General features: G+C 50.6%; 1 protein-coding gene across 1 annotated transcript in view; it reads right to left on the bottom strand.

The window, feature by feature from the left end:
• The window catches only part of MRPS31 (mitochondrial ribosomal protein S31), a 459,089-nt gene that overhangs the window by 91,126 nt on the left and 341,188 nt on the right, over positions 1–26,775 (bottom strand). The gene's annotated exons all lie outside the window — the stretch shown is intronic.

Below are 26,775 nucleotides of genomic sequence, written 5' to 3'. Positions count from 1 at the left end.
TGTCGTGTAATGTACAATAAAAAAACACAGCCTTTTTATTGCCAACACTTACACAATGTTTCAGTGATCATTGGGGAAACACAATATGTCTAACAGTCGCCAGCCTCTTGGCTCCACTGGTTATGCTGCAGCCTCGCCCAGTCATCACTTTGCCCTGGCTATTTCTGTGTGCCTCTCTGTTCCATCCACACTGGTACTTCTCGCTCACACGATACGTCTATCAAATATGATTCTGAGACAGGGCCCTGTCAGGGCCCCCTAATGTCCCCTGGCAGCCCCTGCCACTAGAGTTTTTTTCTAAAGCCTGAAACTCTCACTTATCTGCTGATGAGGAGCAGCACCACCATTAAGGTTGAAAATACATGGCGCTGTCTGTCTCCCCTCCCGCCACCCCCAGCCAGGCATCCCTTTAGCTAAGAGATGCAGCGATCAGCACCCTGATCTCTGCAAAGGACAGCCTGTGGTGGCTGGGGGTGCCTGTAGCTCATTACGCCATGGCTCGTCAAGGTGGGGTAGCTTAACAAGCAGGCAGGCGACCCACGCCACTAAGCCACGCCCCCTGGAAAAGCCCCAGGTCTTTTATCTTAGCCACTTAAGGCACTGCCTGAACCCCCTCCCTGCATCTGAAGAAAATCGCAATGGATGTCCTCTGTCAGAGCCGTAGCACCTCGCATTCAAGCCCCGCTAGAACAGGACAGGAGGATGGGATGCATCATGGATGGGGATATTTAGCTGCCATCAGCAACCCGCTTTAGCATCACACGGCGCAGGAGGATGGTGTGGGACTGGGTAGGGAAGGGATTGTCGGACTCCCAGTGCATAACCTTTCAAACGCCTGTCGCTCAGTGTTGCACGTGTATGGGAGTGGATGCCCGAGCCACTACCATCAAAGACCTTCCCCAGCATGCGGTCAGGGCCCCAGGGTAGAAATGCCGGCGCACCTGGAGGTGAGCTGGTGGAAGGAAAGTGGAATCGGGGAGGGCTAGATTAGATTGTGCTACGATGGTAAACTACGTGTATTTTCTAATGATAGTAACACTTCTCTAATAACATAATGAATAATAACCCCCTGCCGGAAACAGTACATCAGCGCAGATAGCCCAGCTACCAACAATGGCTGGACCCGCGACCTGGCCGTGCATCAGCATGGCAACGCCTCTCCATTCCCACGACCCACGCTGACATTTTTTACTTCTGCGAGGTCCGTTGACTACACGGCTCATAACTGCACTCGACGACACGGTGCTTTGAAGCACTTCACCTGTGTATAAGCAAGCGCTTCATAAATAAACAATTACAAACTAGAGACTGACAACGGTCCTTTATCCCCCAAGACGCATTGAAATCTAAACATTCATGACCAGTCTTCTTCCGTGCACTGCCTCCCGGCCCGCTTACGGGCTGTAATCAGAGCCATGCCGCCCTGACGGCACTTCTTCCCCCTAACCTCTCCCCTGCACTTCTCGTTGTCACGCTTGCACGAGCCCATTGTCACAACAAGGCCTAGTAGGATCGCTTGGCTGGTCTGCCCTCCCTTGTCTTGTGGCGCCTAGAAACACGTGTACAGGCGCGTTATAAATATATCATATATATTTTAGCAACGTGTTGCCATTGGTCTAAAGAACTCCGGGGAGTGCATGTCACTACAAGACCATGCATATTTGCATCCCAAAAAGATCAGAAGACTACGTGCCTTGCAAGGGTGCCTAGAATGTTACTAGCAGCCCACCGTATACCCTGGGGCACCGGAGAGGCTCAGGGTAATCCGTGTGCCGACACTCCGGCGCACCTTTCTACTGCTGCTACCACAGTCTACATCATTCTGCATACACATCATACTCAAACACTACTATAATTCTGCTTTCCTAAATACCCTGCATCCCTCCCCCCACCCCCAGACCGCTGACTTTCCACGTATGAAATTATGCCGTCTAGAAGTCTTTTTATCATGATGGTTTTCATATATTTCATTGCAATGTGACATCTTTCATAGGAGCAAACATGAGACTCATCACTGTCCTTCATTCCTTGCAGATACTTGTAAATGTTTCATTTCTTTTTCATCAAATAGCTACTGTTCGTCGAAGGAACTCTGGCATCAGCAAGACGGAAAAGGTCATTTGAACACCTCGAATATGTATTCAAAAAGGATCACAAGATCCAGTTTTTGAGGCGATGAGAACACAATATCTTGTAGCTGGTGATCAGAATATGTACGAACGTAAGCAAGCAAGGCAACAAAAGAGTGGGCAGCGCCACACAAGGACAGAAAAAGAAATCCACGCCCCAGCTGTGATGTGTCGGAGCAACATAACCTCGAGACTCCAGATTAAAATTAACGACTTTTGTTTCACGCAAAGAAGGAATGTGTGAAGAACGAAAAGGGGTGGAAAAGATGGCAACAAAATGGCTTTACGAAGCATACAGTGTCAGGTCGAGTGAGGGCTAAACACAGCCGGGAATGGGGGTGGGGGGGGGGCTGTGGGTTAAGACTCGATTCTGGGGAACCCTAGTCACACCTTGACCCTTCTAGCACAGAGGGAATTCTCAGCGGTTGGCTTGGGTGATAGCCAAGAATTACAGCGAGACTTTCTCCCACCTCCTCAGATGCTTGTCAGAGTATTGATATGCATTCCCCTTCGCATAGAAAGCCCTTCTGGGGATAAGCCCACTGCAAGCTCAGTTGCTCTGCTCCTGCCAGGGCCTGGGTCATAGCCCCAGCTAGCCATCAACTCTGGTCTCCCTCTTTCTAGCAATCTCAGGATCTTTTCAGCTGATCGACTACAGTCCCCGGCAGGCTGACAGCCATGTCCTCTGTATTGGTGGTCTCTGGCACTGGCCAGTGTTTGGGCAATAGTCCCAGCAGGATTGCTGCAATGCTCTTCCCATGTTGCCAGGTTCCTCTCAGGTGCCGAGTTCAAGCACCCAATAAGCGCGGCCGGCTTGCTCCTACTCACTCTTCGACCTGCTGCTACACATCTCTGAAACGCTCTCCCAACTACCTCACAAGCTGCCTTTCCTTCTCCCTTTAGAAAATGTTACTCGCGGTAGAGACTAAAAAACTCCTAGTCCAAAATCCCCTTGTCTCCATACTTCTGGGTAATTCCTCCTACCAGGAAAGGACCAGAGTTTGATGTGGAGCAGCACCTAAAAAATAAAAGGCAAGGCATCAATATGCTTGTGCCCATCCCACACGAGATACCTCTGTGCACATGTGCGCAACCCCCTTTTTGTAGCACTAAAGGGAGTCACATCACTACAAGGAGGATGGTGGACGGGACGTATGGACCAAAGGGGACAATGAAGTACAGATAGTACAGTAACATTTTCTTACTCCTATATCCAAGCCCATGTCCGCCATACCTATGGATAACACAGCACTACCGTAATTGGAAGGAAGGTATCACATCTCTTGGATGTAACCACACATCACATATATATGAAAAATAGTAGAATCATGCATACATACAATAAAGTAGGTAAAGATCTTTCGGAAAACTCACATGCCTCTAGAAATCCACAGAGGCTGCCTTTGCCCTCATCACAAGGAGCATGGAAGCCATTTTGTTGCAACCCTTTAACCACACAACCACCCATCTGGCAATAGTGGCTTTAGAAGCTGCAGAGCTCAGGGTTTGTCCTCAGTGGGTGACAAAGGTGCACCAACGATCTTTTCTGGGATGTCCTGTCCAGGTAAGACTTGAGAGCCCTGGAGACGGCCAAGTTATTCCTTTCCGGGCCTGAAGTCAATTTAAAGAACACGGTCAGTAGACAAGTCTTTTGGTTTATGTGAAAGTCCAACACTATTTTTGGCAGAAGGTTAGAGTGAGTATGGCGGACCACCTCGACTTTGTGAGAGTTCACTCAGCACCTCCATCTAGCAGATTCCTCCTAGCTGAAGTGACAGCAATCAAGAAGGTAGTCTTCCCAGTGACTAGGTTGAGGTCCAGAAAGGCCATGGGTTCAAAGGACCAGTTCATGGAAGCTGGTGAAACCACACTGAGGTCCCAGGGAGAATGCCCCCGCCCCCACACACGAGAATATAGTTTCAAAAGCCCTATGAAATGTCTTTTGATAACGGGATTTGATATGAAAGTCTGTTGCCTCTTCATACAAGCAAGCACCAATTGCTGAGAGATGGGTCCTGAAGGATTCAGGTTTGCGGATTGTATCTGCCAAGAGAGAAATGAACGAGAGAACAATTCAGAACAGCTAGACGTTGGTTCCTGTCATCCTTCATGCACCAGTGGCAAAATCTGGTCCACATGCTGGCATATTGAGATCTTGTAGAAGCCTGCCCTTAGCATCTGTATGTTCCTTTGCAACAGATTTAAATGGCGCTTGCTATGTCCTCAGCAGGCAGGTTGCTAAAGACAGACTGTGGGGAGGGAGGAAGAACTCTCCAACCCCACCACCCACTCCCATGTCATATGGCCCGGCCTGCAGGGCAGCTGAAGGTGAGGTCCATCCAACATTTGAAGCAATTCTGAATACCAAAATGTGTTGCGCCACACTGGAGAATAATCATGACCCGCCAGCTGTGGCAGAATTTGTCAACTACTCACTGCATCAAGGCTAGTGGTGGGAACGCATAAAGGAACTGAAGGCCATGTTTCAGAAGGAAAGCATCCACCCATGGAATCCTTACCCCTGCCTACAATTGGCATGAATGGAGTATTTCTAGTTGGACACGGATACAAAAGCAAAGTTTGATCATACAGATCCTGCAAAAGCTCCCACTCGGTTGGAGCATGCGTAAGCCTGCTGAGTGTATCTGCAGCCACACTGAGCTCTCCCACAAGGTGGGAGAGCATCAGGAAGAAGGAACAAGTTACTTACCTGTAACTGTTGTTCTCCAGCATGGGTCTGGCATGGATTCATATGCTCATGAATATTCCACGTCAGGCCGGAAATCCTCGGTATAGAAAAAAAAATCAGTATCGGTTTCGTTTCTGATCTGTCTTTCTTAGTAGTAACCAATCACTGGTCTCTGGGTCATACTGCCCCCAGCCAATGACTGCCCTCTCCCTAAGCCCCGCCTCCGGCAGCCATCCTCAGATTTGGTAGCACGTAAAGTGGCAGTATGACCAAGTGAAGAGCCGCATAGGGATAGGCGGGAGGGTTCGCATGTGAATCCAAGCCAGACCCATGCTGGAGAACAACAGTTACAGGTAAGTAACTTGTTCCTTCTCCAGCATGGGGTCTGGCATGGATTCACATGCTCATGAATAAGAGAATACATAGCAGTACACACATGCACAACCACGGTAGGTGGGAACAGGCTCAACATTAAGCAATACAACAACTCAACATTAAGCAACTCTTACCTCCTCACCAGGCTCACCTTAGGCGAACAGGTTGCACAGCACTGCTTGGCCGACCCTGGACTCCTCCCTGGAGTCCTGATCGATGCAGTAGAATCTTGTGAACGTGTGCGTCGACCTCAACGCCGCAGCCCTGCAGATGTCCAGCAGGGGCACACCAGACAGGAACCCCGTGGTAGCAGCGATCGCTCTGGTCGAATGGGCTCTCGGACGGCCAGGCAGCAGTCGCTTTGCCAACCGGTGACAGTGCATGATGCAGCCGGAGAGCCATCTGAAAATGGAAGTCTTCGAGAGAGCCTTCCCTTGATTGACAGTCCCAAAGTTCACAAACAGCTGTGACGTCTTCCAAAACTCTTCGTGCGGTCCACGTAGAACTTCAGCGCTCTAGCTACATCCAGCGAGTGCAAAGTCCTCTCGGCAGGCGACGAAGGCGACGGGAAGAAAACTGGCAACACCAAGGGCTCGTTGAGGTGGAAGTCCGACGGCACCTTGGGCATAAAGGATGGGTGTGTCCTCAGCACCACCCTCGTGTCATGAAAAGTCAAGTATGGAGGCTTGCAAGATAGGGCCTGGATCTCTCCCACTCGTCGTGCGGAGGTGATGGCCACGAGGAAAGCTGTCTTCCATGACAGGAACTTCAAAGGCGCCGAATGCATAGGCTCGAATGGGGCCCCCATGAGCTTGGTCAGCACCACATTAAGCTCCCACGCCGGGGCAGGAGCCTTCATCGGCGGGAATGATCGGAATAGTCCCTTCATGAATTCTTTCACCAGGCGATGAGACCACAAGGACGCCCGTCCCATCGTCCTGGTCTATCGGGAGATTGCAGCCAGATATATTTTGATGGAGGCGTGAGCCAGTCCAGCTTTGGCCAGCGACAGTAGGTATGGCAGTACTTGAGGGGCCGTAATCCGCAGAGGGTTAATCTTCTGTGCACGGCACCAGACAGAGAACCTCTTTCATTTATGTCCATAGCACTTGAGAGTTGAGGATGCCCTGGCCTTTGCAAAAACCTCTCTGCAGTCGGCCGGGATGTTGTACCCTCCAAACTCTAGTGCTGCAGGAGCCAGGCCTGCAAGTTCAGCGACTCCGGGTTGTGGTGAAGAATGGCGCCTCCTTCTCTGAAGAGAAGGTCTGCGTCCGTCGGCAGCTTGACTGGTGGGGACGTTGACAAGTCCAGAAGGTCCGGGAACCAGATCTGTCTCGGCCACGCCGGTGCAACGAGGATCATCCTGCACCGGGACCTCTTGAGCTGGTTGAGGAGCCGGAGCAGCAACGGCAGCGGAGGGAACGCATAAAGAAATAGGCCGTCCCAGGGGAACGAGAAAGCATCGCCCATGCTCCTCGGCTGGGGGAACCTGCTGGCGAACCTCCGGCACTTGGAATTCATCGCCATCGCGAAGAGATCGATTTAGGGTTCGCCCCATCGTCAGAAGAGTCGATCCACTTGATCCTGGCGTAGTTCCCACTCGTGGCACAAGCGCAGCTCCCTGCTGAGTGAGTCGGTGATCATGTTTTTTATTCCTGCCAGATGAAGAGGCACCAGAAACATCCCCTGGGCGACAGCCCAATGCCACAGATCTTGGGCTTCCTTGGATAGGGCCGGGGACCTGGTTCCGCCCTGCTTCCAGATGTAGAACATCGTGGTGGTGTTGTCGGTGAAGATCCTCACCACCTTGCCCTTGAGGGACGGAAGAAAAGACCTGAGGGCCCAGAACACCGCGCGGAGCTCCAAGATGTTGATGTGGAGAGACTTCTCCGGGAGCCAAAGGCCTCTCGCGTGAAGATCTCCGGAGTGTGCTCCCCAACCTTCCAGGGAGGCGTCCGTCGTCACCGTCACCTGGTGAGCTGGGGTCTGGAAGTCCGTGCCCGCTGACAGATGGGAGCGGGTACCCCACCACCGGATCGCCTGACGGATCTTCTCGTTGAGAGGGATCCTGTCCTCAAAGCTGCCCGTCGACTGGATCCAGCGGGCGTCGAGGAACTCCTGTAAGGGTCTCATCCGAAACCTGCAAAGGCGCACCAGAAAAATGCAGGAGGACATCATCCCGAGGAGGGACTTGATAGATCTTACCCTGGCCATGTCCGTGGCCAGCAGACGCTGCACCTTGCCCAGAATGGTCCTGGTCCTTTCCTCCGACGGCGAGGCCAGCTGCGCTACTGTGTCAAGCTTGGCTCCCAGAAACAGGGCGACTTGCGACGGAACCAGGTGAGATTTTGAAAAGTTGATGGAGAATCCCAGGTCTGTGAGCAGCTGGATGGTCTTCGCAGTGTGTTCCACGGCGAGCTCCCTTGTCCTTGCCCGGGTGAGCCAGTCGTCCAAGTAGGGGTAGACGTGGATCCCCTGTAGGCGCAGCCGCGCCGCCACCGGTACGAGGCACTTGGTGAACACCCTGGGTGCCGACTTCAATCCGAACGGGAGGGCCTTGACCTGGTAGTGCTGCCCTTAGACCACGAACCTGAGGAACTTTCGGTGTCTTTTTAGAATGGGGATGTGGAAGTACGCATCCTCCAAGTCCAACGACAACAGGAAATCGCCCTCCTCCAGCTGTCCCAGCACATGCTGGAGGGTGACCATACGGAACTTCTGTGCCTTGATGTACTTGTTCAGTCGTCGCAGGTCCAGGATGGGGCGCCATCGTCCTGTCTTGTTTTTTACGAGGAAGTACCTTGAGTAAACTCCGGAGCCCCTAAGCCTCTTTGGTACGAGCTCGATGGCACCCTTCTTGAGCATCGCCCTGACTTCCAACAGTAGTTGAGGGACGTGATTTTCCTTCCTGGCCACGGGTGGAACGCAAGGGCACTTCTTCTGAAACTCGAGGGCATGCCCTTGGGCCAGGGCGTCCAGCACCCAACCGTCGGTGGAGATGGACTCCCACACGCTGACGAAACTCGCCAGCCGGCCTCCCACCGGGGTGCTTCGGCGGGGGCCCGACCCCACGGTCGGTTCAATCTTGTTTGGAGGCCGCCTTGCCTCCTTGACCTTGTCGACGACGACGGGCACCACCTGACTTGCCGCGTCCCCTGTAGGCTTCCTGGGACGAAGATCTTGCCGCTTGGCGGTAAGTGGAGGAGCCACTGCCGGATCCCTTGGAGGCACCTTGTCTGCCTCCGGAGCTCCGAAAGGACGGCCGTCGTTGTTGGAGCACACCCAGTGCCCGGGCAGTCTATGTGTCTGTCTTGATGGCCTGAAGGGACTCATCAACCGCCTTCCCAAACAGGTTATTCCCGTCGAAGGGCATGTCCAAAACCTTGGTTTGTACGTCCTGGCGGAAATCCGTGGCCTTGAGCCATCCTCGTCTCAAGCAAACGCCGTTGCCCAACTAACGGAAACCGGTGTCGGCGATGTCCATTGCCACCCTGATGGCGTGGTCCGAAGCAATCTCCCCCTCCTGTAGGATTTCAAGGGCCTCAGCCCTTTTGGCGTCTGGAAGGAAGTCCAACAGAGGGGCGATTTTGAACCACAACTCCCTGTCGTAGCGGGCTACGATAGCCAGGGCGTTGGCCGCCTTAATAGTCATCGCTGCGGATGAGATGATCCGTCGTCCCATCGTGTCCAACTTCCTGTCCTCACCGTCCGGCAGGGGAAGTTGATGTCGAGGCCGATGCCCCCCCAGCTTTCTTCTTTGCCGCCGCCGAGACGACCGAATCCGGGGTAGGTTGTGCCCGAAGGCACAAGGGGGCAGCGTCGGGGACCCGGTACTACTTCTCGTACTGGTCCCTCTTTGCCAGCACCGTGGCAGGGTTCTTGAGGAGGGCGAGCCCCTCATCCCAGATGTCATCAAGAAGTGGTATGGCGAGGACCGTCTTCCTTTTAGCCTCGCACCGTTGGTAAAGGAACCCTTCCTTTTCTTCTGGGCAGAGCTGAAAAAGCTCGGATGCCCTGGAAATCATGGCATGAAAGGATCCAATTTCGTCGGGCGGGGACGCCCGAGCAGGGAGCGACGGGGGACACGTCCCGTCGTCGCCTCCGTCGTCATCTGTACCTGTCGTAGCCGTGTCCGTGCCTGTATCATCCCCGTGGGTAGTAGACCGGGGGGAAGGCAGAACAGGCCGCAGAGGTAGGAGAGGTGGCGTAGGATGCATCCTCCTCCTCTTATGCAGTGGACTCTCCGAAGGTCCTGGCTCCGGTTCCCCCGTCGGGTCTGGCTCAGGTACCTCCGTCGGGGGAAGGGGCAACCTTGTCCTCATCTCCGAGCATAAGGACTGAATCGCTGACAAAATGGCCGCTGAGGTGTCCTGCGGCGCCGGAAATGACGGACGCGAGGGCTCTTGAAGAGCCTTGTCAGCGACACCGTCGCTCTCGTCGTCGCCCTCGTCGGGATCCCTCCCGATGGGCTGGGCCTCTTCCACGACTTCGAGGAGCTCTTCTTCAGAGGTCGTGTCCGTATCCATGATGGCCACCATCCCCTCCCCCACCTTTTCCAACGAGGACTTCGTGGGGGTCTTCTCAATGGGCCTGAAAGACGACTCCCTCCACGGTGGCAGGGAGACTCTGGGTCCTGAGGGCGCCTCCACTGGTGTAGCCTCCACAGGCTGAGCCAGGGCCGCGCCGACATCCTCAATCGAGGTCTTAGCAGGGTGAATTAAGGCCATCGTCACCTTCTGGACGCCTGGGGCCTTCACCTTGGGGGGAGGGTCAGAGCCTCGCTCCCCCTCTGCCGGAATCTTCGAGATCGACCGGGGCCTCTCCAGAAGCTTCGCCGGGTTCTCGGACTTCCTCTTACCCGAGCCAGAGCGTTGGCTCGTGGTTGATGGCGCCGGGGAGGATGCGCCCTGCCTGGCAACCAAGGAGCCCGACCGTTCGGCGCTCCCGGTGCCCGCAGTGCTTAGCCTTTTGTTGGGCCCCCATCGCCAGGGCGCCCTCACAGGACTTAGAAGAGCACTCCGACTTCTTTTTCTTCTTCTCGCCTGACAGGCTCTTCCCTTCCAGCCAGTTGGTGAGACGGAGGTGGCGATCCTTCATGGTCCACTCCGACATGTTCCCACAAAACGCAGTCCTTCTCCTTGTGCATCTTGTCGTCATGGAGACCGTAGAGGCATAACGAATGCTCGTCCTCCTTGAAAACATTCTGAAGCTGGCATCCAGGGCAGGTCCTGAACAGCTTCCCGGGCGTCGAGCTTCCTTTCTCCTGGGCCATGTCCGGGGTAGGCCTCGGAACTTCTGGAATCCTCCAAAAGCGTAACTCGACGAAATCTTCAACCTTGAGGGGCGTAGAAAACTCCGAAATGGATCCCCGTTGATCGGATGTAGAACGGTGGAGCTTGAGGCTCTATTTAACCGAAAAATGAGAAAAATCTCCTGAAAAAGCACGAAAATGCAGCAAAAGCTTGAGAGCTACAGCACGAGGACTCCCAACACTTGAACGTGCGGTAAAAATCTGAGGATGGCTGTCGGAGGCGGGGCTTAGGGAGAGGGCAGTCATTGGCTGGGGGCAGTATGACCCAGAGACCAGTGATTGGTTACTACTAAGAAAGACAGATCAGAAACGAAACTGATACTGATTATTTTCTATACCGAGGATTCCCAGCCTGACGACGGGGAATATTCATGAGCATGAGAATCCATGCCAGACCCCATGCTGGAGAATAAGTTACTTACCCCTGGTAAAGTTCTTTCGACTGGATATTATACCCACGTATTCCTCATCTTTGACACTTATTGTCCAGCTTCAGATGCTTTGGAATTCTTTTTTGCGGCGGAGGGCGACAATGGCATCGAGTCGAAGGCCTCCGTCCGACGGCATATACAGCACATGCAGCGCCCGTTGGCCTCAGTTCTGTTTTTCCCTCCTCTTGCAGTAGAGAAAACCATAAAGCACAGGAATGAACGTACTCAGCCTTGATGGAACAGAAGCTGTATAGCACAGGAAATTCTACCGAGGGGTAGGATGGGAGGGCAATGAGGAATACGTGGGAGGAACATCCAGTCGAAAGAAGGTTACCAGGGGAAAGTAACTTGTTCTTCGAATGGATTGTGTCCTCCCACATATTCCTCATCTTTGACAGACTCCCAAAGCAGTGTTATGTTTTGGCGAAGGGAGTAGAATTGAATTTATACATTTTCATGGATAGAATGAAGGGCTGGCTTGCCGAAAGAATCATCCTGGCCAATGGAATAATCCAATTGATAATGTTTAGTGAACGTGTGTATGGAAGACCACTTTGCTGCTTCACAAATTGTTTTAATTGGTACGCCCCTTTGAAGGGATGTAGAGGTAGATGTAGCCATGCCCCTGGTGGAATGAGCCCTTAAACCTTCAGGAGGGTCTTTTCCTGCTAGCCTGTAGCATTCTGATATTGTTATCCATCTAGATAAGGTCTGTTTGGAAATAGCCTGACCTAATTTGTGTCCGGTGTATCCTATGAAGAGTTGATCATCAACTCACAATTTAGACATTCTGGAGATGTAAAAGCTTAACGCTCTCCTAGGGTCCAATCTATGGAGTCTTTCCACTTCCTTACCAGGATGAGATGGAGGATAGAAGGAAGGAAGAAAAATTTTCTGACTCAAATGAAAGGCTGAAATGCTGTTGGGCAAAAAGGAGGGCTTGACCCTTAAAACCACCTTGTCCTTGTGGAAGATGGTAAAGGGTGGCAGGGATGAAAGTGCCTGTAACTCGCTCACTCTATGGGCTGACTATCAATTAGATTGTCTTAAAGGTTAACAACCTTAGCGGACATGTGTGCAGAGGTGCAAAAGCAGCACACATCAGGAATTTCAAAATCAGATTGAGGTTCCAAACCGGAACCTGGAAAGAAGATGCAGGGAACCAGTGGTATTTTGAAATAGAAGAATTCCTCAGATGATCGCTTAAAGATGGACAGCGCGCCAAGTAGCCTTTGATGGTACCTATCTGAATGCCAATATTAGCCAAAGAAAGGATAGCACATCCAGAGAAAAGGATCAACATTCTTTTCCCTGCACCAGTTGCAAAACTTATTCCAACTGCAACGGTACAAAGGTTTTAATGCTGGTCTTCTGACCCGAAAGCGACAACTCCATTACATCATCCGGAAGGTCCCAATCCTTGTATCTCAGCCTTGCAGAAACCAAGCGTGAAGGTTGAGAGTTTTGACCTCTGGATGGCGAACCCAACCCTCCTCTCACTAGAGAAGGTCCTCTCTTTGTGGAAGATGCATCGGAGGACAAATAGACATGTCCAGAAGGTCTGGGTACCACGTGCTCCTGGCCCATTCTGGAGCAATTAGGCTCATGTGTTTCCCAAACCTTCTCAACCTCCTGATTACATGAGGAATGATGGGCACCTGAGGAAACACATACAGGTGCGCAAACTCCCAGTCCACCACGAACGCGTCTCCTAGAGCTCCTCTTGGAGGAAATTCACTGGAGCACAGTTCGCACATCCGGTTGACAACGGTCGCGAACAGATCCACTTGAGAGGTTCCCCGAAGAAAGAGTGAAGATCTCTTGAAGGACTTCCTGAGCTAGTTCCCACTCATGGGAGACTGTGCTCTGCCTGCTCAGAGCGTCCTCCACCGCGTTCTCCTCTCCGGCTAAGTGAACTGCCATCAGAGAGATTCCCTCTTGAATTGCCAAGTACCAGAGCTGCATTGCCTCTCTGCACAGTGGTAGTTACCCTACACCACCTCTATTGTTGAGGTAGTACATGCACACTGTATTGTCTGTCATTATCAGGACATTCTTTTCCCCGTACAGAGGGCAGAAAAGCTTTCAGCACTAGTCCGATTGCTCTGAGCTCCCAAAGATTGATGTTTAGTTTGGACACCGGTGGAGACCACTGATTGTCATCCGTTGGCGTGGGCTCCCCACCCCGTAAGTGAGGCATCCGTCACTACTGTAATTTCCGGCCATGGTTGCCAAAAGGGTTCTCCCTTCAAAATATTGTTCTTGCAGGCCCACCACAGAAGATCCTGCGAGACCCTGGTTGGAATTTGAAGTCGGTCCGACATCTTTCCTGAGAACTTGGACCGTTGTGTCTTTAGAGCCCATTAAAGGCATCTCATTCTCAGACAGGTCTCCGGCACCAGAAAAATGCAGCATGCCATGCAGCTGAGCAACCTCAAAAAAAAAAATCAAAAAAAAAAAAATCGAAGGCCAGCAGATTCTGGGCACACTGAAATTTGCTAATCATCTGAAGAATGTCTTGAGCCCTCACCTCGGGTGGCAAGCTCTTTCCCAAGGATGTGTCTAGCATAGCTCCTGTGTACTGAAGTTTTTGGGAAGGTGTCATATGGGACTTCTTGCAATTGAGGGAGAATCCCAATCTGTGAAGAGAGTGGCAGGTGACTGAGATGATTAAGGGCTTGCTAAGGAGAACGCGCCCTGATCAGCCAATCGTCCAGGTAGGGATAGATGTGAATCCCCCCTCTCCTGAGATTTGCTTCCACCACCGCCATCAGTTTGGTGAAAACACTTGGGCGGAGGTCAGCCCAAAAGGCAGAACCTGAAATTGATAATGAGAACCGGCAGCTGCGAACCTCAGGCATTTTCTGTGCTTGAGATGAATCGGCACATGAAAATGAGCATCCTGAAGGTCCAATGACACCAACCAATCCTGGAGTTGGATGGCCTGAAGGATCTGAGAAAGTGTTACCATCTTGAACTTGTCCTTCCTGAGGAAAGTATCTTAAGTCCATGATGGGTCTCAGTCCTCTGTCCTTTTTGGGAATCAGAAAATATGGGGAATATCATCCCTTGTTCCTCTCCGCTACAGGTACTGGTTCTATCGCACCTTTCTCTAGCAGGGTTAAAATTTCCTGCACATGGAGCGGATGAGTGGTTCCCCCGGTGGATTGTTCTGAGGTCTTCTTATAAAAGGAAGGCAATAACCGTGGGCTACGGTTTCCAAAGCCCAAGCATCCGAAGTAATGTCTCGCCATTCTTGCAGATGCTGAGATAGTCTACCCCCGCTGGTTAAATGTGGCTCAAGACCTCAGAGTGGTTTTGTGGTGGCTGCTGCAGAAGCCGATGGCAAGGAGCCTGCTGCTTGAGCTGGCTTTGCACGTCTACCTCACCCACCACGAAGATATCTTCTCTGGCCTCTTTGACTGGCCATTCCTCTCACCTTTCCAACTGACAAGTAGCAGAGAAAAGATCTAGCCCTCCAAGGTTGCCCACTAGGACGAAAAGGCTGAGGTTGCCTAATAGCAGCGCCTAAAGATTTGGCTGCCGCTTTGAGGTCTGCAACTTCTCAAGATTGTCAGCCTTGTTGCCAAAAAGATGAGAACCGTCAAAAGGCATGTTGAGAAGCCTAGAGTGCACATCCAGTGCAAAACCCAACTTCCTCAACCACGAAAATCTGCGCAGAACGGTGTTGGTAATCATGGATCTGTTGATGCTATCTGCAGAATCCAATCCTGATTGAAGGGACTCACACATGGCCTCTTTGCCGTCCTTATCAATAGCTAAGAAGCCGTCCCTTCATCCCCTTTGGGAATGTGCTCTGCCGCCATGGAGATACAGTCTGTTAGAGTATACGAACACTTTGTGAGGGCACAAGTGGAGTTGGCAGATTTTAGTGCCATGCTCCCTGCAGAAAATACCTTCCTCGCCCATCCATCTACACACTTGTCGTCCCCAAAAGGAGGGATGGTAGGGTACGCTGCCTGTTTAGACGTAGCCGTAGCTGCCTGAACCACCAGACTCTCTGGAGTGGGGTGTTTTGACGGTTTATAGTGACATTTTCGACGTGCCAGTTTTTCGACACAAAAATGCCGGGAAAAAAAAAGTTTGAATAGTTTTTTTTTTTATTTAATTTTTTTTTTAAACAGGGGTCTCCCCCCCAACCCCTTTTTTTTTTATTGCCACTTTTTTTCTACTAATGAAACAAACATAAAACATATAAAATAAAATAAACTATTACAAAAAATGTTTTACATTTTTGTTCCGAGATTTTGGCATGTCGAAAATGTGTTTTCGAAAATATAACTGGATACCATTTTGATAGGTAGTCAAGGTCGCTACTGGAGGGGCGGTATGTTTTAATCAAGTTCTTGTCGACTGCTGGATTAGACTCCGGAGTCCCCCAGTTTCTAGCCAACCTTTTTTGTAGTGCCATATGAAAGGGCAACATAGGATCAGTCTGAGGACCCTTGTCCAGAATGTCTGTGAGGTTGTCTTGGTCATAGGGTAAAGAAGGCCTACTCCAACTGAAATACTCAACCACTTTTTACATAAGCTGTCTATAGGAAGAGTCAGTATGTTCCCCTGGTTCAGGCTTTCCGAACTCAAGTTCTGGGGAGGTATCAATCGTACTTGCCGTTTGCAAGTTTCATACAAATCCTGCATTCTGCTTTCCTCAGAGATAAAGTTCTCTGGTACATTGGGTGTACCGTATTGTAAACTAAATTATGCTTCCTCATCATCAGAATGCTCCTCCTCTTCAAAAATAGAAAGGACTTGAAGTCTTTCTTAGGAATTGGAGCATACATTTTGTCTGGGTTTGTAACCACAGGCTTCGACGTCGAAGTTGTCGACATTTTCTTTGTCGACGCCAATTTTGGAAGGGCGCTAGGCGCCAACGGCATAGCTGGCAAATGTGCCGCAGCTGGCGTCGACTTCGGCGCCAAAGTCAACATCGAGGAGGCGTCCAGGGCCTGGCGTTTCCCTCCATGTCTCCTGTGATCCTTGAGACATTGATTTTTCAGATTGGGACCACGAGGGTTCCCGATGCGGATCAGGCCTTTTACGCGGGCTCGAGGGCGTGCAGGTTTTCGACCGGGACCTCTCCTTTCCGGCTTCAACCGAAGGCTCGGTCAGTGCATGGCTTTGTTTGTCAAATACTTTCAGCATTTACACCCTGAAGGCTTCCGATTCAGCCGTGGTTATTTTTTTGAAGGGCATGCAACCCTTTCATGGGAATGGTATTTAATATAAAGTGGCCTTATATAGTGCCCTTCTGCCTATAATGTTGGCCTTGCTGCACATGGCCCTGTAAGAAAGAAGGGCAAGGTGTGTCAGTCGGATGGCAGGAAGGCAGATGCAGAAACCTTTGGCGTGGATGGTTGCAGGTCGGAAGTACCAGTTACATGTGTGCCAATATGAAAATCTGTTTGTGGTTGGTACCGACTGGGCAATTTAGCCATAGCCATAGCGGCAGTTATTGGATTGTGGAGTGCAACAATTGGAGGCATGGTTGTTCATATAAGATGGATAGGGTCTGAACATGTCAAGTACACTAGACCCTTGTGTCATCTGAAGGAGTGTGGAGGTTGCAGGATTTTCATAGTGAGTTAGTTGAAGGTTGAGGGAGTGAGGGTGTTGTTGCTTCCTAGCTCTTGTTTATAGATTTCACTGAGATTAAGGTGCAGACCAATGTCACACAGCAGATGTTCCATGAATCAAATTTGTCTCCCACAGATGGTAGTGCCAAGAGTTTTGAAAATTGCTAGTCGTAAAGTAGGCCATGTTTTGGTTCACAGTTTTTAGTTGGTTGCTATTATTTTTCGTTTATTTCAAAGAGGCTAGTCTTTATATAGGCCAGAACTGAAAAAGAGGATCCTTCGTGCTGTTTCTTATTGAAGTTGGGGACTAGTATTAGTGCAGCGGTGGTGGACCTAAGTGTGTAGTAGGGGTGTCATGGTATTTATTTTTGGATGGTACGATAACCTTATTATGCAATTATGGTGTACACTGGTTATCGCTGTAAATCAGACAGTGCTTTAACCATTGCCTCAAATATTTTGCTAGGAAAATGTTTTGTTTTTATTTGCTCTCAAACGTGTCAGTAAAGTAGTAGCAGCACTTTTTGCTCTAGATCACCCCTCAGGAATCTGATACCTTGTTGGTCGGACCACGCTGTTTGAAGCTAAAAAAATAATTATATTAAATAGACTATATCAGATATATTTTGCAACGGTTGCCTAACTTATTAAGGCATACTGATAGATGTATTTCATTGTGCAAAATAAACTGTGCAGAACCTGCTTCCCCTGAATTGTATTTGTTTTAATCCTCTCCAGATCAAAGTGACACCTGGGATGTCGTGCACCCCCGATGCAACAACAAAAAGTACTAGCATTCTGGCACTGTTAAGAATACTCCGAATTGGAGTTTTTCTACTGGCAATCAGTTTTTGATCGTATCGAAGGGTAGCCAGTTAAGTGTGCGTGTCTAACCAGGAGTACTGACTTTTTATTGTCATTACAGGGGCACAAATTTCACTGCTCCGTGTATAAGGAACAAAAAGAATCAAGGGAGCCTCGCCCCTTAACAGATCGAAACAGTTAATTTTAAAACATGTTGTCATAGGGCGGGTACACAGGGCATCAGGGAATACTGAAAAAGGAGGAGTGGGCATAATACTCCACAAGCACTGTTGGTTCCAAGATTGTGAAGTTACGAGCCTATTAGAGGGAAAGCTGCTGATATTGGAGGGTACATTGGAGGGAGCCAAGATGTTATTGGCAGCAGTATATGCTCCGAACCAGGGACAAGAAAGGTTCCAAAGGCAAGTGCTGGACAGAATCCAGGAGCGGGAGGCGGATTTGTACTTCGGAGGAGACTTCAACTCCTGGGCAAATGAAACATGGGATAGGAAGGCAAGGGGGGGGGAACACAGACAAGGGGGGATAAATGGGGACACCTAGACCTGGCAATGGATCAGCGAAGTTTATTTGAGTTATGGAGGCTAAAGCACCCGAGGAAGGAGGGCTACACATTCTTTCCACCACCACATAAAACATATACAAGGATTGACTACTTCCTTATATAATACAAGGACCAGGGCTCAAATGTTATGGATAGCAACACAAGGCCTGTGGGGTGGTCTGACCATGATATGGTAACCGTAACCTTGGACGTCACAGGACTCTATAGATCCGGGGGCTTGTGGCGGTGTAACATATCGCACTTGAGTGACCCCATCTTCTCCGACCACCTGGCCAAAGAGATAACTGAATATTTTGAGTTCAATGACACGGGGGAAACGAACATGGAAACGATTTGGGGTGCAGGGAAAACCACCTGGAGAGGTCTATTGATAAGGGGGGGGGGTGAGGAGGGAGAGGGGCCTGGTGGAGGAAAGACTCTAAAGAAATAGTGGAAAGGGAAGAGAGGATGCATGCCACAAAGGAAGACGTAGAGGAGCTAAGAGAGCAGGTGATGGCTAAAAGGGCAGAGGTAAAGGCGCTGGGCATTGGAGAAACCCTATGGAAATTGAGATACTTGAAGCAGAAGTACTATAGAAGGGCGACAAGGCAGACACTCCTTGCTGGAAGACGCAGGGCCCAGTGGGGGGAAAGTTGGGTGACAAAACTGGAAGACCCGGGGGAGGGGAAGGGAGACCAGTACGCACCGAACGACATTGCTGAGAGATTTGCCCAATTTACGAAACACTATACACCACAGAAGCACAAAGCACAGAAGAGGAGGTAGAGGAATACTTAAGGGGGATACACATGACTAAATTCACACGGCCAGAGATAGAGCACTTAGACAGCCCAATCGCAGCCGAAGAGGCCCAGGATGCGATATCACGCTTCCCGAACGGGAAGGCTCAAGGGGAAGATGGCTATACTATAGGGTTTCACAAGAAACGAGTGGGAGTCCTGACACAACACATGGTAAAGTTATTCAACCACATCCTAGACACAGGGAAAGCCCCTGCAACATTTAGCAGGGCCTTCATATTGGTCATTCCAAAAGAGGGGAGGAATCCGACCCATTGTTCCTCATACCGCTCAATCTCACTCCTAAACGTAGATGAGAAAATATTCACGAGAATCCTGGCGACGAGATTTGAAGAGAAGTTGCCCCACATAATACATTCGGATCAAATGGGATTCATAGCTGGCAGACAAGGTCTAGACGCAATTGGGAAGACGCTGGACCTAATGGAACATATTGGGGGGCACCCCGGGGAACAAGCGCGGCTAAGCTTAGACGCCGAAAAAAGGCCTTTAATAGGATGGAGTGGCGCTTCCTCTTTGCAATATTGCGCAAAATCGGGGTAGAGGACAGAATGTGCAGGGCAATAAGTGCGATCTACTCTGAGCCAACAGCCAGAGTTGTGGTCAACGAGACTAGGTCGCGTGAGGTCTATCTGAAAAGAGGGACCAAGCAGGAGTGTCCCCTCTCGCCCCCACTGTTTGCTATGGCAATGGAGCCCTTGGGGGGAAAGGATAAGGAAAGAGGACCTGATAAAGGGGATTGAGGTGGGAGAGCAGAAACAAAGTAAGCATGTACGCAGATGACATTCTCCTCTACCTATCGGACACAGGGGAGTCAATATAGAGGGCGCTCAGAGTCATTAGGGAATATGGGAGAGTGTCAGGTTTTAAGGTAAATATTGATAAATCGAAGCTCCTTGCCCTAGGAGAAGTAACTGAAGAACAGTTTAGGAGATGGTCCGACCTGGGCATACCGGTGGAAAGAGACAGTATACAGTACCTAGGGGTGCGAATTCCAAGGGAACTATGTAAACTGTACGAATGCACCTCCCCTCAACCCCCACTCCTGCACAAGCTTTCTGAAGATCTGGAGACAGTCGAAATTGACAATCTCCTCGCTGGGGCGGCTAAACGCATTGAAAATGGTACTTCTCCCCAGAGTGTTATATTTATACCAGGCACTCCCAAAAGAAATTCCAGAGATACACTTCGCAGAATTAAAAAAAGAAAATGTTGACATTTCTGTGGCAGGAGAAAAAGCAAAGGGTATCCAACAAGTTACTGGTCCAACCCAAAGAGAAAGGAGAAGTGGGACTGCCAGAGGTGCAAACATACTATAGGGTTGCTCATTTTAGATCTCTGGTCTTCCATTTACCCATGGATAAAGGAAAGCAGTGGGTGGGGGATAGAGAACTTTATTTTCTGTCCGGTCACATTGGGGGGAGTGGCTCTGGGCTCCGGTCAAAGCAATACCAGGCAGAGTCCACTCACATAGGATATTGGACCCGTTATGGAGGTGGTGGTGGGTCAGAAAGGAGATGGAAGGGGTGACGACATGGCCGTCTCCACTGAGCGATACGGGATAACATACCAGACCATATAAAGTTTCAGGACTGGTTCGAGGTGCAGTTGGAGAGAGTGGGACAGGTCTTAAAGAAGGATACATTCATAGAAAAGGCAGACCTTGAAGTGGCCCTCGGGATAGGGAACATCTCAGTCTTTAAGTATTTGCAACTAAAGGGAGTATTAATGTCGGATGCATGGAAGATGGCACTCCAGAGGGAACTGACACATACAGAGAGGGTGTTGGGCACAGTGAGGCGCACTAGGGGTCTCATTTCAAGAATGTACCAAGGGTTATTGGAAGCTAATGGGGAGGACGTGACCGCACTCAAGACGAGATGTAATAGGGACCTGGGGAGGGAGATGGACACAGAACACTGGGGAAAGCTATGTCTAAACGCCCACCACATGTCAGTGGTTTGTCAATATAAACTGCATGGGCTCAAGCTACTGTATAGATGGATGGCAGTGGGACCCAGGCAAGATTAGAGAAAATGTTCCCGGGGGCGGGCCGCCACTGCTGGAGAAAATGCAGACAAATAGCCGACTATTGGCACATGTGGTGGAGTTGTGAGAAGGTGCAGCAATTCTGGAAGGTGGTATTAGGGTGGATAAAGGGCTTGGAAGGAGTAGAAAGTATGGATCCCCCTACTGGTTCTATTTGGGATGGAAACGTCTGAAGACGAATGGGTGAGGCTCCCATACATGCTGCACTATCTTTTACTAGCAGCTAGGGCATGCCTGGCAGGACGATGGAAAAGGGAGCGATTCCCAAGTGAGACAGAATGGGCAGCTAAGGCACTGGACCTGTACAGGATGGAGGAGCTGACCAGGCAAATGCACAACCAACCCCCGACAAGAGCCATAGAATGGGCAACTTTCTTGCCAAAATACGATACGGAAAACCCACAGGAGGTTGAAGTGAGGGAAGAGACAGGCGATGTAGTGGGCTAAGGGGTAGAGGGAGCAACTGGCCTACCTCCCCCACGGACGAAAGAAACAGGGTATCAAAGGAGAGACAAATGTGGATCAGGGGGATATAATGCCAAGTATGACTATGGTGCCACCACTGAGACCCGAAGGCCACAGGATGCACCCAAAAGGATAGGACTTAATGACCCGGAGGGATCAAGGGTGCGATTGCCCTGGAGCCACCAGAGAACAGTTGGGGTTAAGGGGGGGGGGGGGGGGTCTAAACAGTTTGTTGGGAGGGGGGAATATACAAAAACCCCGTTTGGTGTCTTAAAATGTGGTAATGTATGCAGGAATTCTGCATTGAATTGTAATTGCATATACACCAATAAAACTGAGTTTTAAAAAAAGCACATTATCAGAAGGAATCAGAGGAAAATGTTTAAGAATCTACAAGCAGAACTGAACATACAGCATCTCAGCAACAATTATTCAACCTGCTGTGCTACCTTTACAGCTTTGGGGTTTGCACTTGTCTCTCAACATTCATAGAACTCCATAATACTGTGCAAAATCAGTGCCTCACATGCAGTTCATTCTAATTTGCCTTCAAAGCCAATAGGACTTTATCCCCAGCGACATCGACAATGCACACACAGGTTACTTGGGATGTACGTTCAGAAATTGGAAATATTTAAACAGCCGTAAAAACTCTACGGGGGCAAAGAAAGGTTACTGCCCCGTTGCAACAAAAAAAGCCTTTGAGGGCTAGAAATTCCCATTGCCCCCCCCCCTCAACCCCCCCCATGTATTCGGGCCTATGCACACAACATTTCAAATCTTGTGTGCCTGCTCAGGCACAAACCCTTTCTTTAAAAATAAAAAACACGGAAGGAACATTTAATTTGTTTACTAAAATGACCAAGGAGGGAGAATCATTTGCCCACGTCGCCCACCTTTGGGATGGCCCTAAAGCCTGAAAAGTATGTTTTGCATCTTTAGCGCAGCGCTGCATTTTTAAATGATTTTCTGCAATAGCATTACGGACAAGGAGTTGCTTTTTTCCACAGGTATTGTTTGTAGTGATGGTTGTGTCAGGTCAAACACTTTCCCAAGGGACGCTTCAAAATCGGGGTCTCAGAAACGCTTAATCACATTGGCACACTGTTTATAATAAAACTTTAAGCCCCTCCACCATGCACCATCTACAGCAACAATCTTCTGACTAATTACTAGGTGCTTGGTCGATCCTCAGTCGCAGCCTGCAGGCATTCTGATCTCCAAATGTACTTCCACTGTGTGCCCATCCCAATGCACACTAATTGGCACCGCTTTCAAGCTACACAGTGGCCCACCAGTTGGAAGCTTCAATCTGGTGCTTCATGCTAATACTACACGTTACCTCCTTACCTGGCTCAGGCTACACTAGTAAGTGCACTTTGGCAAAACAAATATAAGGGACATGCCAGGGAAAGGGTGCACCCAAGGATAGACAGTCACACTGTTATGTTTCAGGGTCAAGCATCATTCAGTACAGCCTGAAACCACCTTCCAGACCTCCACATACCTTCCGAAAATCCAGTGCCAGTCCACTCGCACCCAGTTCATTTTGTGTGTCGAGCGAGAGAACTCCTGCATCCGGGCAATGGCAGCCAGGGAGTCACTCAGTGGTGGTGACACCACTGTACTGGCCTTTGCCCAGACAGCATAACCAAAACAGATAAGCCCTTGACTCTAACACGTACCATTGAAGCTCTTGTAAAATGTGCTGCGTTGCAAGTGCAAGCACTTTATTAACTAGTGGCACGTGCTAGAGACTGCAGCTTGCCAAAACTGTTACATTTATTTGGGGCCTGGGAAGGATTGCTGAGCGACAGGCCAGACTGCTCTGTCTCACCCACCGCTGTCTGGCACCTAATGTGAAAGGACTTTTTGAGTAAAACTAAAACAAATGCTCACGTCCAGTCTAAGTATGCTTACTGTGATAAACACAAATCCATCACTTCTCCTCAAGGGGAAGACTTCCCCTTTTAGGCTAGGGAGATGAGCACGCTCTGCAATACCCTCCCTAGGGGTAGAGGCAAGCCAAGCCTCACCAGGAGAGACTCCCATTTGGGGACAAGGACTCCCGTTCTTGTGAAGAACTCACTAGGAGTCATACCACTGGTACACTTTTACAACCATTCAGTAAAGAGAAATATCAAGAACATGCTAAGATGCGCTATTGTGCTCAAGAAATAAGAATGATCCCTTTAAGAGAAAGACTCTCTCATACTGAGACGAAGAGAAACCTATTTGGAGGAACACAAAATCCGGAAACAGAAAGCAAGGACTACACGTTGAACCTGGGAAGGCCCACAGCAGCACAATAATGGAAAGAGGGGGCAACTGGGAAGCCTGCAAGATTGTGAAGGGACGGAGAGAGACTAAGAAGGACACGAGGGGTCCTTACAACAGGCAAGAAACAGCTGGTGGCGTGACCGAGAAGAAACAGAGGCGGGCCCGTAGGTCCATACACCATGCCGAGACCCCTCTGGTGCCGCACAAAGTGCAGACAGATGAGAAGCTGGAAAAGCTGTGGCTGAAGGCATGGAGATTGCACGAGGCCAACCTGACAAGGGATCCCAAAAAAACGAGAAACCTGATGATGCTATCTGGGTATACCAGAGGCAACATGGAAGTTGGGAGACCTGGGAGGGGGACAGAGTCATTACTGGCATGCTCCTACTCATCCCAGTCCCAAATTGTAGAATTTAATGAAGATCACGATAATCATTACTGGAAGGCTTCTATTCATCCCAGTCTTAAAATATTGACATTAAGTCAAAACAAAACCCTCAAGACAATGCAAAATAGGAAATCTTGTCAGAGGGGAAACACTGCAGAACCGCTTGAGACCAAGATTAAGCATCAAACCCAAAACAGAGTTAAAGAGTGTGATATAAAGATTGGAAATCCAGGAAGTCAAAAGAGAAGTGTTGGATAGCATTGTTTTATGAAAAGGATAAATACAAATAAAAGAGAAGAAGAAGGTCAAAAGGATCATAAGAGCCAACCAAAGCAAGAGAGGATAGATTTGAAGAACGATAGAGCAGAAATGTATGACTTAACAAGAGAAGGTGACCAGAATAATCTATTGAGCTTGAATTGGGAAGAATACCAAGCTACAGGAGAAGGGAGTCATTCGCCTGATTTTTGCTGTTCTAGTAGTGGTAGGATCAGAGCAGATTAGTTTGGTTAGTGAACTGATTTGGAGTTGGACAGTCACTGACGACGGACGAGCACTCCAGCTAGTTTTGTTGGGTAGGGATGCTTTATAGCATAGGGAAAATTGGGCATTGCCCTTTTTGTTTAATAAAAATTATCAGTGAAATGGATGACCAGAGTCAGAGTCCTCCTTCTCACTCATTATCTTGAAATAAAACATGGGGTTTGTCTTGCAGCACTCTTCTCCAGCCCCTGAGGTCCTTCTTCGTGACAGCCCAGAGGAAAACTAGTATGGAACTGGTTTATTAGTGCTCGTTTTCCAATTTGCACTTGCCTGGAGGGCCTCTGGGATTTCATGGAGAGAAATTACAGGGCCTGGAGAGGACTTTTGCAAGCAAGCCCTGTATTTTATGTCAGGTAAAGGATACTTAAAATTAAACGTGGGCAGTTTTTTTCTTCAGTATCAAGACATAGCAGGTCGCTGGGAGACTGCCCATGGGAAGCTCCATTTAAGGAAAACTTATCTATAATGGTTCCAATATTGGGTAAAAAGAACATAGCTTACAACATTGGTTGCCCATTGGTTGCCCCATTCCATTCTGTAGGTGATCCAATCCGTTTGGTCTTTGCATTCTTTATTATTCAGAGTTTTATAATGGGAAAAGTGGAACTACAAGTCCAAGAATGCAAAGAAAAAATCAGGACTGGATAAGGACCTAGGGAATGGATCATGTTGGCAACTATGTAACTTAGTGTTTTTATCAGGGCACATGGCGCTGGGCTTTGGGCGACGTCGACCCAGACGTGAGACAGGCGTCCCAAGGCCAGGGTCAAGGGGGACCAGCAGCCCCACCCATCCCTGCTGGAGCTTTAGTAAGGCCCCTTTAGAATGGTTTCCCTCCGGGGAGGGACAGGGACCCCGTCGGGCGTGGGGACCTTTAGAACCTGCCTGGAGCTCTGTCCCAGGCCGCCTTAGAGCTCCCCCCCTCCACATTAGAGCTTCTGCCACCAGGGAGGGATGGGGACCCCCACTGTGGTGCCCCGGGACAGCTGCCAGGCCGGGGGACGGTCGATGGGCGTCCAAGGCCGGGTGACAGCAGCCTGGCCTTGGGCGCCTGCCTGGAGCTCTGTCCCGGACCGCCTTAGAGCTCCCCTCCCTCCATATTAGAGCTTCCCAGCGCCCCAGCCAGGCCAGGGTATGGTCAACAGGTGCCCAAGGCCAGTGTTGCAGCAACCTGGAGCTCTGGTCTGGCCGCCTTAGAGCTTCTCCCTCTGGGAGGGGTGGGGGCCCCTGCCAGGGCTCCCCGGGGCCCACCACCAGGCCGGGGAACGGTTGATGCGGTGCCCAAGGCCTGGGTTGCAGCAGCCTGGAGCTCTGGCCCGGGCCACCTTAGAACTTCCCCCGCCACATTAAAGCTTCTCCCTCTGGAGCGTTAAGGGGACACCGCCGGGGCTCCCCGGCATCGCCGCAGGCTTGGGGACGGTTAAACAACTCGCGGTGCAGGCACGCAAGGCCAGGGGCCAGCCCCTCCAGCTGCCCCGGGGCTTCGGCATGGCCCCTTCAGAGCGTATCCCCATAGGGAGCAATGAGGACCCCACCGGTGCTCCTCGCGACCGCCACTGGGCCCGGGGACCTTTGAGAGAGGCGCCCAAGGCCAGGGGGCAGCAGCCCAGCCACCCTGGAGCTCTGGCCGGGCCACCTTAGAGCTTCTCCCTCCACATTAGAGCCGTGCCCTCCGGGACTAACCCACAAACGCTGTGGAACTCTGGTCCGGCCACTACGACCTCCCCTTGACACACACACCCTGTTTTGGACATGACCGCACACGGGAGTCACTGGACCGAGGACCAGGAGCAACCCACGAACGCCATGAAACGTAAGGCCGGACGCTATGAGTGGCTATAGCCCCGTGGAGGGAAGGGGCCCCACTCAGGGCGCCACCTCGACATGCACCCCGTTTTTGACTTGACCGAGGACTGGGAGCAGCCCACGAATGCCATGGAACTGAGGCCGGTAACAGTGCAACGGCCGCCCCGTAGGCCGCAGGGTGGCACTTCCAAGACGACTATTAAGCCCACAAGCATTGGAACCTGACCAGAGACAAATGTAGGAGCCAGCCGCCCCGGCCGCGACGCAGACCATCTGGTCCTACTCCTCGGCCAGATGGCCCGGCGGCAGAGGGCTTAATGAAGGCTCCGAGCCCCACTGCGCACCCTGGGGTGGCTTGCAGCCTCTCTTCCCCCGCTCTGTCCGGGAGTTTAAAGCACCACCTCGACGCCGGTCCGTGGCCAAGGCCTACTGGTTGGCCGGGCTGACCGGGAAAGGTGAGAAGAGTGCTCCCCGCCCGGCCCGCACACCCCCGCAGGTGTGCCCCTAGGGTGGGTGGGAGTTTCC

This window comes from Ambystoma mexicanum, chromosome 7q, assembly GCF_040938575.1.
Source record: "Ambystoma mexicanum isolate Mex_15411 chromosome 7q, UKY_AmexF1_1, whole genome shotgun sequence".
Classification (NCBI taxonomy): domain Eukaryota; kingdom Metazoa; phylum Chordata; class Amphibia; order Caudata; family Ambystomatidae; genus Ambystoma; species Ambystoma mexicanum.
This window is presented reverse-complemented; position numbering and strand designations above follow the sequence as displayed.